This window comes from Cynocephalus volans, chromosome 8 (assembly GCF_027409185.1).
Source record: "Cynocephalus volans isolate mCynVol1 chromosome 8, mCynVol1.pri, whole genome shotgun sequence".
NCBI classification, from domain to species: domain Eukaryota; kingdom Metazoa; phylum Chordata; class Mammalia; order Dermoptera; family Cynocephalidae; genus Cynocephalus; species Cynocephalus volans.
Genome location: NC_084467.1, coordinates 57,620,295 through 57,635,157, shown reverse-complemented (window position 1 = coordinate 57,635,157; position 14,863 = coordinate 57,620,295). Strand labels below are relative to the sequence as shown.

At 42.6% G+C, this 14,863-nt stretch overlaps 1 pseudogene; it reads right to left on the bottom strand.

Annotated features, from left to right (window-relative positions):
- Window positions 1-866: 866 nt before the first annotated feature.
- On the bottom strand, window positions 867-10,537 carry LOC134384161 (cytochrome b-like; annotated as a pseudogene).
- Window positions 10,538-14,863: the final 4,326 nt, after the last annotated feature.

Below are 14,863 nucleotides of genomic sequence, written 5' to 3'. Positions count from 1 at the left end.
GCTGAGTCATGGCACTTCCCCCCCCCAAAATTAAAAAATGTCAAATGTATGACAGCAGTTACGTGTAATCATAAGCTGATTAGTCATTAGTCCATCGAGATGTCTTATTTAAGGGGAATGAGTAGGTGATCTTCATTTTGTGGCCCTGAAGTAAGAACCAGATGCCAGATATAGTTTCAGGCTAGAAACCCCCAAGGTTCATGGGCCCAGAGCGAGGAGAGGGACACTTCCCAAACGTTTGCTGATTTCTCTGAGCTTGGTAGTTGAGAGACCAACATTGGAGGTGATACACATGTTGGCTGGAAATGATTTGACTTGGATGTGCTATGTCTGATTAAGGGGTCATGTTTGCTGTGGATATCCATGTTCAGGTTGGTTTCTATGTACAATAAATCACTGTATGTCTTATGTACGATAAACCATACCTGGTACTTGCTTATATGCATGGGGTAAATAACTTCATGTATGATAATACATGTATGTACTATGTACTGTATGAAATATAGAGTACTAGCATATTATTCGTGGGGTAAATCACTTCATGCACGATGTACATAGGATGTTTGTGGTTTTATTTGCTGGTGTCAATACTGATATAGCACTTGAGGGGTTAATTTTTGAATATGCAGGGAGTAGTTTAGGTAGAACTTCAGCTTTGGGTGTTGATGGTCCTGGGGGGAAGTGTTTTCTCCGTTTTTGGTTTACAAGACCAAAGTAATTTTCTATACTACAGGGGCTCTTCATTTGAGGAGTTTATTTTCGGTCAGGTTGGCAAGGGGCATGAGGACTAGGATAATGAGGAAATACAAGAGAGATGCTATTTGGCCAATGGCAATGAAGGCATATTCTACTGGTTGGCCTCTGAGTCATGTGAGTGTGAGGAGGTTGGATACTAGGGTTCAGAACAGGCATTGGCTGAGTGGTTGGAATATTATACTGCATTGTTTGGATAGTTGGAGGGTGGGGATGAGTGCTAGGATTAGGATAGATATGATGAGAGCAAGGACTCCTCCTAGTTTGTTGGGGATGGAACATAGAATTGCGTAGGCGAATAGAAAGTACCATTCTGGTTTGATGTGGGGTGCTATGTTTAGGGGGTTGGCCGGAGTGTAGTTGTCAGGGTCTCCTAAGAGGTCAGGGGAGAAGAGGATGAGGTTGAGGAGGAGTAAGGTGAGCAGGAGGGCTCCTAGTGCGTCTTTAATTGTGTAGTAGGGGTGGGATGGGATTTTGTCTGAGTCTGATGGGATTCCTGAAGGGTTGTTGGATCCTGTTTTGTGTAAAAATAGAAGGTGCACAATGGCTAAGGCTGAGATGATGAAGGGGAGGATAAAGTGGAGAGCAAAGAAGCATGTGACGGTGGCCTTGTCTACCAAGGATCTGCCTCAAATTCACTCTACTAGGTTTGTGCCAATTTACAGGATGGCAGATAATAGGTTCGTGATTACTGTTGCTCCTCAGAAAGATATTTGTCCTCAGGGTAAGATGTAGCCCATGAATGCTGTAGCTATTACTGTAAAGAGCAGGATGATGCCAGTGTTTCAGGCTTCTAGGCAGGTGTACAATCAGTAGTAGAGGCCTCGGCCTACATGGATGGAAAGGCAGATAAAGAATATGGATGCTCCACTGGCGTGAATATACCAAATGATTCGGCCATAGTTTACGTCTCGGCAGATGTGGACGACAGAGGAGAATGCTCCTGCTGTCTGCTGTGTCGTGTATGGCCAAGAATAGTCCTGTAATACTTTGGAGTAGCAGGCACATGCCTAGTAGTGGGCCGAAGTTTCATCATGCTGAGGTGTTTGACTGTGTGGGTAGGTCGATGAGGGTGTGGGGTGGGATTTTCAGATGTCGGTCATCAGGTTCTTGTAGCTGAAGTACAGTGGTGGTTTTTCATGTCACCAGTCGTGGTTGCGGTCCATGTAAGAATTATGAAATATACTGTATTCTTGTGGAATGTTGCTTTTGTTGTTGGTTTTGTAGAATTTTTTTCAAAGCCTTCACCTATTTATGGTGGGTTGGGGTTACTTGTTAGTGGGGGGATTGGTTGTGGTATTGTGGTTAGTTTTGGGGGGTCTTTCTTGGGATTGATGGTATTTTTAGTCTGTTTGGGAGGCATGATGGTGGTGTTTGGTTATACTACTGCTATGGCTACTGACGAGTATCCTGAAGCTTGAGGTTCAAATGTTGTCGTTTGAGGGGCCTTGTTGTTGGGGGTGGTGATAGAGTTGTTTGTAGTTTTATGGATGACGGATTCTGATGAGGTGAAGGTTGTTATCAGTTTTAAGAATATAGGTGATTGGGTGATTTTTTAGGGGGAGGGGTAGGTTATTTTCATGAGGATTCTCCGGGTGTGGCCACATTATATAGTTATGGGTATTGGTTAGTGGTAGTGGCTGGTTGGTCTTTGTTTATGGGTGTTATTGTTACTGAGGTCACTCAGGTCGTTCAATTATTAGCAGTGTTGCTGTTAGGGTTGAAATGAGGAGAGAGAGGAAGTAGAGTTTGATTAGGCCTTTTTGGTTGGAAATGGCTGTCGCGGCTAGTACTTGAATGTGGGAGCTGTTTTTTGGAATCGCTTTTTCTAGTCAGGTTAGGTCTAGTGTTAGGGAGGCTACGTTTTGACTTATGGTTAGGTTAAGGGAGGGCGTCATGTGGTGTGTAATGGTTGAGAAGAATCCCAGGAGGGTGGAGAATTTGTGTGTGTGTGAAGGAAGTTTAAAATTTAACTTTTGTGCGTTTAGGCTTAGTTCTAGTGCCGCAGTGAAGCCCAGGATGGTTACGAGGAGGGCGGAGAGTTTGAGGTCGGGGGGTATGGTTATTTGAGGGGTGTTTATGAAGGTGATACTGTTAGAGAGGATGAAGCCAGCGTAATGCTGCCGATTGCTAGGCGTTTGATTGAATTGCTTAGGTTGGGGTCGATTTCGTCGATGCTTACTGGGGCTGGGAAGCGGGGTTGTCCTAGCAGTGCGAAGAAGATAACCCGGGTGCTGAAGGCGGCCGGGAAGGTGATGGCAATGAGTGTGATTACTAGGGCTCAGGCATTGGCATACGATGTATTTGCCGTTTCGATGATCAGGTCTTTGGAACAGAAGCCTGTTAGGAATGGTATGCCCATGAGCACAGGCTCCCGATGGCTAAGGAGGTTGATGTAAAGGGCTTGGTTTTGTGCAGGCCTCCTGTTTTTCGGATATTCTGTTCATTGTTTAGGTTGTGAATGATGGAGCTGGAGCATATAAATAATATAGCTTTGAAAAATGCATGTGTGCAGATATGAAGGAATGCTAGATGTGGTTGGTTGATGCTGATTGTCAGTATTATTAAGCCTAGTTGACTCGAGGTGGAAAATGCAATGTTTATTTGATGTTTTGTGTTAAAGCACAGATGGCTGTGAGCAGTGTAGTGATAGCACCCAAGCATAGAGCTAGTGTTTGAGCTGTTTTGTTGTTTTCTATTAGTGGGTAAAATTGGATTAGTAGGAAGATTCCTGCTACGACTATTGTGCTGGAGTGAAGTAGGGCTGAGACTGGTGTGGGGCCTTCTATTGCAGAGGGTAGTCATGGGTGTAGGCCAAATTGGGCAGATTTGCCTGCTGCGACGAGGAGGAGGCCTGCTAGCAGGAGGAGATCTGGGTTTCTGGTGAGGATGAACACTTGTTGAAGGTCTCATGTATTTGAGTGTGCCAGGAATCACACTATGGCTAAGATGAAGCCAATGTCCTCAATGCAGTTGTAAAGGATTGCTTGCAGAGCTGCCATGTTTGCATCTGTTCGGCCATATCATCATACAGTGAGGAGGAAAGATATGATGCCAACTCCCTCTCACCCAGTGAAGAGTTGGAATAGGTTGTTGGCAGAGACCAGGATTAGCATTGTGATAAGGAAAGTGAGTAGGTAATTGAAGAACTTGTTGATGTTGGGGTCTGATTGTATATATCATAGTGAGAATTCTATGATAGATCATGTGACGAAGAGAGCTACTGGGACAAAGATCATTGAGAAATAACCTAGTTTGAAGCTGAGGGATAGTTTAAGTGTTTGGATGGTGATTCAATGTCAGTTAGAGATGATTGTGTCTTGTCCAGAGTAGATGAGTATAAGGGTGGGTGTGAGGCTAGTTAGGGAGGCAAATTGGATTGAGGTTTTTACCTAATAGGGAGAGGTGTTGCCTTTGTATATGTTGGTGAAGGCAAGGATGATGGGGGTGATAAGGATAATAAGTGAGACTGCCGTTAAGGAGGGAAATAAGTTTATTACTTTTATCTGGAGTTGTACCAATTTTTTGGTTCCTAAGGCCAACAGATTACTTCTATCCTTTAAAAGGAAGAAAGCCATAGTTTTAAGTATGGTGGCAGGAGTTAGCAGTTCCTGCAATCTTTCCTGGTAAATAAGAAGTTTTGAGCTTCTGTTACTAGGTTCACAATCTAATGTTTTGTTTCAACTATATTTTCAGTAGGAGGGGCCTAAGAGCATTTTAGGGTTGAGGGATAGAAGTAGGAGTGGAATGATGTGTATGAGTGTTAGAGAGTTTTCTCGTGTGAGGGATGGTTTAATGTTGCTGGTGTGGTGTGTGAAGGCCCCTCGTTGTGTTGTGATTAGTATGAATAGGGTGTCTAGGGCTGTAATTAGTATGTTGAGTCCTATGAGGATAACTGTAATGTTTGATCATGAAAATGATGTCATTGTTACAAATAGTTCCCCAATTAAGTTGATGGTTGGTGGGAGGGCTAAGTTTGTTAGGGAGGCTAGTGATCATCATGCCGCTATTAGGGGGAGAAGCGTTTGTAGTCCGTGGGCTAGGATCGTAGTTCGGCTGTGGACACATTCATAACTGGAGTTTGCAAGGCAGAAAAGTAGGGATGATATGAGTCCATGGGCAATTATTAGGGCTGTGGCTCCTATGAATCCTCAGGGTGTTTGGATTAGGATGGCTACAATTACCAGGGCGACATGGCTAATGGATGAGTAGGTAATGAGAGATTTTAGGTCCATTTGGTGTAAGCAGACGGAGTTTGTCACAATTATTCCTCATAGGAAGAATATGAGGAAGGCGTAGATCATGAAGTTTGTTGGCGGATCCAGAGTGGTGGTGATTCGTATTATTCCATATCCTCCTAATTTCAGTAGAACTGCTGCAAGGACTATAGATCCGGCAATAGGGGCTTCTACATGTGCTTTTGGTAGTCAGAGGTGGAGTCCGTAGAGTGGTATTTTTACTATAAATGCTATTATGCATGCCACTCATAAAAGGGTGCTGGATCATGGTGGTGAGGGTGTTTGTGTTCAGTACTGGGTTAACAATAGATTTAGTGAGCCAGCAGAGTTGTGGATTTAAATTAGTGCAATAAGTAGTGGTATGGAGCCGAGGAGGGTGTAGAATAGAAAGTAGAGTCCTGCATTCAGTCGTTCTGGTTGGTTGCCTCATCGGGTGATGATAGCTAGGGTTGGGATAAGTGTTGCTTCAAATAGGATATAAAATATGATTAGTTCTGTGGTGGTAAAGGTTATGATTAGGAAAATTTGTAGTGAGATTAATATAAGGATGTACAGTTTTTTTGTGTGTGTCTGTTTCTTTGGAGAGGTGTTGTTGACTTGCTATAATTATTAGAAGAAGGAGTCAGGTCATTAATATTAGAAGGGGGTTTAGAGGGGGTCCGAGAAGAAGTTTAGTGATGTGTTTGTGCTGTTTTCATTGTTGTGATTTAAGAAAAAGAAGGTGGTGAGGCTAATTAATAGGCTGTGGGTTGTTGAGTTAATTCAGATTATGTTGTTGTTAGAATATCATGTAGTGGGAATAAGTATAATTGTAGGGATAATGAGTTTTAGCATTATAGAACGTTGAGGTTTTGTATGTAGTCTAGGCCATAGGTGTTAGAAACTATTGTTAGAAGTGCTAGAGCTATGGCAACCTTGCAGGCTGCGAAGACTAGAAGGAAAATGGGAGGGTGTAGGATAGGCTGAAGTGTATATTTAAGAATAGGAGAGTGCCTAGCATGAATAGGGATAGCATCATGCCTTCCAGGCATAGGAGTGAGGATATAAGGTGGGATCGTTACATTAGTAGTCCTACAAAGGATGTGGGCTATGCTAGGATAATGTTGATGTAAACTGAAGGCATTTTAGTAGTTACGGAATGTAACTTAATGGGTCAAAACCAATTGTTTTGATTAAACCAACTACTATATTCAGCTCATTCTAGGCCTTTTTGGGTTCATTCGTAGGCTAGGCCCAGTGCTAGGACGAGGATTAGCACAAGCGTTATGATGAGTATTAGTCTAAGCCCGTTTGTTTGGGTGGCTCATGGGAGCAGGAGGGCAATGTCTAGGTCGAATAGTAGGAATGTGATGGCTACTAAGAAAAATTTTATGGAGAATGGCAGGCGGGCGGATCCTATTGGGTCAAACCCACATTTGTATGGAGTGACTTTTCTGCACAGATGTTTAGTTGTGGTAGTCAAAAGGTGATGGTGATGAGCAGGAGTGCTAGCACTATGTTAGTTGAGAGAGTATTAGTTTAATTATTCTTTTCTGAGTTGTGACCAGAGCTAATTGTCTGGAACTCAATTGTACTAGCTGATACTGAAAGAATAGGATCCTCATCAATAAATAGAGACGTATAAGAAGAGTCAGACTACATCCACAAAGTGTCAGTACCAGGCTGCAGCCTCAAAGCCAAAGTGGTGGTTGAATGTGATATGAAATTTTAGTTGGTGTAAAAATCAGACTATGAGAAAGGTGGAGCCAATAATTACACGCAGGCCACGGAAGCCTGTTGCTAGGAAGAATGTTGACCCATACACACCGTCGGAGATAGTGAAAGGTGTTTCAAAGTACTCTGAGACTTGGAGGGTATGAAGTAAATTCCTAGAGAGATTGTAATAAAGAGGGCTTGGAATATATGTTTATGGTTTCCTTCCATGAAGCTGTGGTGAGCTCAAGTAATGGATACTCTGGAGGCTAATAGGACTGATGTGTTGAGCAGTGGGACTTCTATAGGGTTGAGAGGGTTAATGTCTGTTGGTGGTCAGAAGCCTCCTAGTTCGGGAGTTGGGGCTAGGCTTGAGTGGTAAAAGGCTCAGAAGAATCCAATGAAGAAGAAGATTTTGGATGCAATAAATAGGATTATTCCGTATCGCAGGCCTATTTGAACTACGGTTCTATGATGGCCTTGAAAGGTGCTTTCCTCACTACGTCTCATCATCATTGATACATGGTTAGTAGGTTGGTTAGTAGGCCTAGTATTAGTAGAGTGGTAGAGTTAATATGGAATCATATTGCCAGGCCAGATGTTATAAGTAAGGCAGACAGGGCTCTTGTGAGTGGTCAGGGAGTAGGGTTTACTATGTGATAGGTTTGGTGAGTCATTAGGTATTGTCGTGTAGGTAAAGGCTCACTAGGAGAGTGAATACATAGGCTTGAATCAGGGCTACGGAAAGTTAAAGGGCAGTGAGTAGAATAAGGACACTGAAGGTAGCTGAGGCAGCTGGGGGGCTTAGGTTTATTAGTGCTAGTGTGGCACCTCTGATAAGGTGCATGAGCAGGGGGTCAGCTGTGATGTTGGCTGTTAATCGTACGGCTAGGGCTACAGGTTGAATGAAAAGGCTAATGGTCTCAATGATCACAAGTATTGGGATGAGAGGGGTGGTGTCACTTGTGGTACGAAGTGGGCTAGAGATGCTTTTGTTTTGTGGCAAAGACCTGTAATTACTGTTCTGGCTCATAGGGGAATTGCCATACCTAGGTTTAGGATAGTTGGGTGGTTGGTGTAAATGAGTGGGGTAGTAGGCCTAGTAAGTTTGTTGAGCCAATAAATAGGATTGGTGAAATTAATATTAGAGATCATGTTCGTCCTTTGGTATTGTGGATTATTATTAGTTGTTTTAGGATGAGTTGGATCAAGTCATTTTGCAGTTGTTGATGACGTGGGAGGGAGAGGGGTATATTATGTTGGGGAGTAGGATAATAAGGGTTATGATAGGCATTCCTATTAGAGTAAGGTAATGAAAGAGGCAAATAGATTTTCACTTATTTTTTTGCTCAGGGGTTTACGTGATTTGATGTTTGAACAGTTTTTTCTGCAGGGTTAGAGGGGTAGGTGAATTTTGAGAATTTTCATTGAAGCACAATGAAAAGTGTCAGGATTACAGAGGCAAGAGTAGTGAGTCATGTTGAAGTGTCTAGTTGTGGCATTTCATTGTGGGAAGGCTGGCGCTTCCATTCTTTAACTTAAAAGGTTAATGCCGTTTAGCTTCACAATGTGGTTGTAGCATTGAAGTTGATCAGTTCTCAAAGTGTTTGAGTGGAACTAGTTCAAGTATGATGGGCATGAAGCTATGGGTTCAAGCCACAGATTTCTGAGCCCTGTCCGTAGTACAGGCCTGGTTGTGTGGCCATTAGGGTTGCTGAATTTAGGCATCCTGGGATTGCGTCTGTTTTTAGGCCTAGTGAGGGGTATGGCTCATGAGTGTAGTACGCCTTCAGATGAGATTAGCATGTGGATTGAGATTTCTATTGGGAGTACTACCCGTTTGTTGACTTCTAGAAGTCGGAGTTCACCTGGTTTTAGGTCCGTGGTGGGAACTATATATGAATTGAAGTTTAGGTCTTCGCAGTCTGTATATTCATAGCTTCGGTACCATTGGTGGCCCATGGTTTTGATGGTTAGGAGAGGGTTGTTGATTTCATCTGTTATATCAGGATTTGTAATGATGGAAGGGCAATTAAAATCAGGATAATAGCAGGTAGGATTGTTCACACAGTTTCTACTTCTTGAGCATCTATGGTGTTTGTGTGGGTAAGTTTTGTAGTTAATATCAAGGAAATGATGTAGAAGACTAAGGAGCTGATTAGGAATACGATTATTAGGGTGTGGTCATAGAAGTGTAGTAGTTCTTCTATGACAGGGGAAGTGGCATCTTGAAGGCCTAGCTGTAGTGGGTACGCCATAAAGATATACAGGGCTTGAACCTATAAATTAACTTTGACAAAGTTATGTAATAGTTTTACTAATATCTTGCTTGTTGAGAAAGTTATAGAAGTTATAGGGTTGGCTTGAAACCATTCTTAGGGGGTTCGATTCCTTCCTTTCTCATTAGGCTTTTACATATGTAGGTTCTTCAAATGTGTGGTAGGCAGGTGGGCAGGCGTGCAGTCGTTCTAGGTTTGTGGTGGGAGTTCTACTGCTGAGACTTCTCATTTTGAAGCAAAGGCCTCTCAGATTATGAAAATTATTAGTATGACTGCTGTTAGGGAGATGAATGATCCCATGGATGACACTGTGTTTTATGAGGTGTATGCGTCAGGGTAGTAAGAGTTTCATCGCGATATTCCTGACAGGCCAAGAAAGTGTTGTGGGAAGAATGTTAGGTTTACACCTATGAACATGATTGTAAAGTGGATTTTGGCTCAGGTGGTGTTGAGGGTATAGCCTAAAAATAGGGGAAATCAGTGGACAAAGCCCCCTATAATGGCAAATACCACTTCTATGGATAAGACATAGTGGAAGTGTGCTACTACATAATATGTGCCATGAAGGACGAGGTCTAGCGATGAGTTGGCTAACACGATTCCCGTTAGGCCTCCTACCATGAACAGGAAAATGAAACCTAGGGCTCGTAGTATAGCAGGGGATCACTTGATGTTACCTCCGTGCAGTGTAGCTGGCCAGCTGAATACTTTTACGCCTGTGGGGATTGCGATAATGATAGTGGCTGATGTAAAGTATGCTCAGGTGTCCATGTCTATTCCTATTGTGAATATATGATGCGACCAGGTGATGAAGCCCAAGTAGCCAACGGATTTTATAGCTCAGACTATTCCTATGTACCCAAATGGTTCTTTTTTACCTGAATAGTAGGTTACAAGGTGGGAGATCATCCCGAAGCCAGGGAGAATTAGAATATAGACTTTGGGGTGTCTGAAAAATCAGAATAGATGTTGGTATAGGATGGGGTCTCCTCCTCCTGCAGGGTTGAAGAATGTGGTGTTTAGGTTGCGGTCTGTCAGTAGCATGGTGATGCCGGCTGCTAGCATGGGGAGGGAGAGGAGCAGGGGGACGGCTGTGATTAGTACCGATCACACCAACAGGGGGGTTGGTATTGGGATATTGCCGGTGGCTTTATGTTGATAATGGCGGTAATAAAGTTAATTGCCCCTAGAATAGAGGAGACACCCGCTAGGTGCAGGGAGAAAATTGTAAGGTCTACAGGGGCCCCAGCGTGGGCCAGATTTCCAGCTAAAGTGGGACAGACGGTTCAACCTGTCCCAGCACCAGCCTCTGCTATCGAGGAGGCGAGCAGGAATGATGGGGGGAGAAGTCAAAAGCTCATGTTATTCATTCTGGGAAATGCCATGTCGGGAGCTCCAGTTATGAGAGGGACCAGTCAGTTGCCAAAGCCTCCCATGATAATGGGCATGACTATGAAGAAAATGATTACGAACGTGTGGGCGGTGACGATGACGTTGTAGATCTGATCGTCGCCCAGGAGAGTCCAGGTGGCCCAGCTCAGCCCGGATGAGAAGGCTCAGGGCTGTTCCCACCATCCCGGCTCAAGCGCTGAATAGGAGATACAGTGTCCTGATGTCTCTATGGTTTGTTAAGAATAGTCAACGGTTGATGAACATGGGTAGAGGATGAAGTGGCTGAGTAGGCATTAGATGGCAAATCTAAGCAGGGGGACTGAGTCCCCTCTTTATCAAGTCCTGGGGTGATTTATCATGCTGCATTGCAAATTCAGGAGAGCAGCTTCAATTCTGCCAGGGCTTCTCCCACCTTTTTTTCCTTGATGGCTCAACCCCCTAATGAACTTTTAAAAAAAGTATCAAGGGGGCTTGCAGCAGTGCTCAGACTTTAGTGGTTTGGTTTTAGTAGGGTTTTGTTTTGTTTTGTTTTGTTTTGTTTTAAGCTATCCAGGCCATTTGAATGTTCAGGCAGGATGAGAAGCACCAGTTCGATTCTGAACAGTTAATTGAGTGTGGTTTGCAATAGACCCCTGGACTAGGAGTCAGGGAGGGGGGAATCTGTCCTCAGCATACTCTGCACAAATCACCATGCCAGCTACAGTTTTATTCAGAAAATAAACAGGCCGGATCAAAACAAAATTAGATGGCATTTAAACAATAATGAGTACTGGCTGGTTTGCTCATTTGTTTAGAGTGTGGTGCTGGTAACACCAAGGTCCAAGGTTGAATCCCCATTCTGGCCAGCTGCCAAAACAAAACAAAATCAAAACAACACACACACACAATTTCATGGATTATCGCTACTCGACCATTTCAAGTAAAATCGTCTGTAATTTATAATCGAAATCACACATTTCTTTATGCTAAACATCCAATCAGCTACAAGAATGCCTGGTCCTTTAGAATTCAGCAGTTGTCTTTAATTAGTAAGATAATTAATGTTCTGCGAGATGATTACACCTGTTTGTTCATTTTTTTTTAACATGCTACACCATTTGTCTGCCCCTGATTATCAGCCAGACAGCTGTCTAATTAGTGTGGTGGTTAGAAAGACTTCCTCCCAGAGAAATGAAGGATAATTCTTGCTTGCTGAGGTGCTAGTAACTCTGCCATATGAATCTATTTGAAGAAAAGGGATCAGTCAAAAGTAAAAAACATGGTTGAAAATGACTGTCATGTGGGAATGATCCAAGAAAATAAAAGTGCAGAGATGAAAAGAAAAATGCATAGTTTTATATTAAATTATTGCCTTCTCATCAGTTATACAGTGGCAGTTTAGGGAAAACAGCAATAATGATAATAAAATATTGGAGTGTTATGGAAGAACCGCAGAAAACACACTGAAATCTGAAAGCTCTTTCCCACCTCCATGAAACATTGCTTTCTTTGTCATGGAAAGCAGATGGAATTGATAGATTGGGCCATTGGCTATCATTCATTCATTCTTTCAACAAATATTTATTGATCACCTACTATGTGCCAGACACTCTTCTAAGCATTAAAGATATACAGGGACTAAGCAGACAAAATTCCTACCCTCTTGGATCTTATATTGTAGTGGGTGACCGACTGAACAAGATTAATGTGTAAAAGATGTAGTATGTTTGATTTTAGATGGCGGTGAGTGCTGCAAAGAAAGGAAAAACAGAGGGAGCAGAGGAAAATAGGGTACATGGAGGTTTGCAATTTTAGGTAGAGTGGCTGGGGAAGGCCTGAATGAGGCGGCAACAGTAATTCCCAGAGGTGGTGTGCTAGTGTGTGATGTGAACATCTGGGGGAAGAGCATCCCAAGAGGAAACAGCAAGAGCAAAGACCCCGAGGTGTTTACGAGGTGGCCAGTGTCAAAGGAGCTGAGTGGTTATAGGGGAAGATACTGGGGCAGAGAGAGGAAAACCAGGTAGGGCCTCATTGGTCATTGTAGTGACTCGGACTCCTATTGTGTGTGGGTGGGAAGACTTTGGCAGGTTTTGAACAGACAAGTATTGTTTTAGCAGGATCCTCTAGGTACTCTATTGAAGATAGACCTTAGGAGGGTTTTGCAACAACCCAGGCAAGAGATGATGGTGGTTGAAACTGGGCTGGTTGAGTTGAGGTGGTAAGAAGTGATTCAATTTCTGGATATGTTTTGAAGGTAGGATGGATAGGATTTCCTGACAGAGTAGATGTGAGGAATGAGAGAAAAAGAAAAAGTCAAGGATGACACCAAAAATTTTGAGCAATTGGAAAAATGTCAATACTATTTACTGAGATGGACATACCTGCGAGAAGAGAAGGCATGGGACTTACATGCCTTGATGACCTACAAATGGGATGTAAAGTAGACAGTTGAATATATGAGTCTGGATTTCAGGGTAGAGGTCAGGATAATCTGTTTTCATGACATGCAGATAGTGTTTAAAGCGACAAGATCACCAAAGGAGAAAATAAGACCTGCACTGTGCGGCCTCAATTAGGTGACAAGGAGACTAGGGGAAACCAGAAAAGGAGACTGAGAATGAGTGGTCAGAGAAAGGGGTCATGGGCATGTGGTATCCTTGGGGTGAAGCAAAGAAAGTGTTTCAAGGACGGGAGAGAGTCATCGACTCAGTCAAGTCTTTTCAAGCAAGGTACACCCAGATCAGTGTTCCTTTCTCAGAAAGGACAAGGAGAGAGAACATGAAACTCCACTCCAGTGACTGCTCAACATCATACACTTGGCATGTGGTAATTTTAAAATTCAAAATCCCTGATTGATCTTAACCCAAGCTCTTAAATGGAAAATAAAAAAGAAAGTTGAGTTCACCTATTTGCAACGTTGGTAGTATTTGTCACTCTATATGCTTTTCCGGAATTGTTTTGCTAAATGAGGATTTCCACTTCTTAGTAAAACAAAGAAACAAAACAGATTAGACAACATAAGAACTTTAAAGAGTACTTTTAAAAATCATTTTACTGAAGTGATGAGGATGGGTTGAATCTATCATCTATTGTGTTTGCAAAGCATTTCTGTTTTTTGTTGTTTAGTTTTTGCATTAGAATTGCTTTTCTGCATAGCTTTCTCCATCCCTCACAGGGTCTTGCCTATGCTGTCTCTATTCAATTGAATATAATCTCCAAAGCAACAAATTGAGTGGAACATGCAAGAAATACTAAAAAAAGAAAATGAACCTGCAAATACTTGGCAGTTGGCAGTTTCTTAAAATCTTAATCTATTCATTTAATGAAATTCAAGTGATTTCCAATTTCAGCAACTAAGATAAAATAAATCTTCTCTGTTGACTCCCAAAGTAAAATGAGTGCTAAGCTTTATTTTAAATCTAGACAAGAAGAGGTTTGGAATAAGTATCACAGCAATCAATATCAAATGAATACCAAATTTTGCATACTTACTATGAAATTCTGAACACTAGGACAACAGATCAGGAATATGATAGGAATTTAGAATTGGTGCTATTTAATAGGTGGACAAGAGCAGTTCAGCACTACCTAAAAGTGCATGCTTTTAGAATTTTCTAGTCCTATTTCCTCACCTCCTCTTCACTCCACTAGTCCACTGACATTTTCTGCCTCCTCTCTCAGGTACCTAGTACTCCCGTTATCGCCTATCAAAATTCCTTCAGTGTCTGCTATGTGTTAAACACTCTGCCAGTGCTTTTATATGTTATTTTATTTAATCCTCTCAACAATGGCCAGAGGGAGGTATTAATGTGACCCTTTTTAAGGAAGAAGAAACTGAATCCTCAAGAGATTAAGAGCTTGCTAGAAACCACGTAGCCAGGATCTGAGAAAGTGGGATTCTAATCAGGTCCGTGGTCTCCTAATGCCCACTGTTTTCCCATTCATTGATATCACCACTCAGTATTCTAGCTGAAAAATATATTTTACTAATCACCATACCCTGTCCAAAAGTCCTAAAGAAAAATGGCAGCAGAGTGACTACATAAAATTTAAAAACTTTGGCAAAAGGAAACATAAAGATAAGAAAACAACAAATAGGCTAGGAAAAGTATTCAGAACATGTTTAAAAGAGCAGATGAGTTACACACCCCGCAGCAACACTCATGTCTAATAATTACACTCTGATGTTGTTGCAGGGGGTAGGGGGAAAGGTGGGGCGGGGCTAAGGCTCTGGGGGGACCCCCATCTCATTGCCTGGGAGCTTTTGGTTGGGGGTTTGGGGATCTGGCTTGGTGCCTGCAGGGCCTGGTTGCGTGGAGCGCAGGGCCCGGGCTCCCTGCTCCCGCCGTCGTCTTGGGAGAATCAGCAAACATTTTAAATACTGATAATATTGGGAGTCTTTTTAGGGAAATAATTGGTAATATTTACCAAAATGCAAATGATTTTATCTCTAAACCCAGAAATTCCACATTTAGGCATCTGTCCCCTCCCCACCCCACCCCCCACACAAAATTCTCTTATGTATAATGA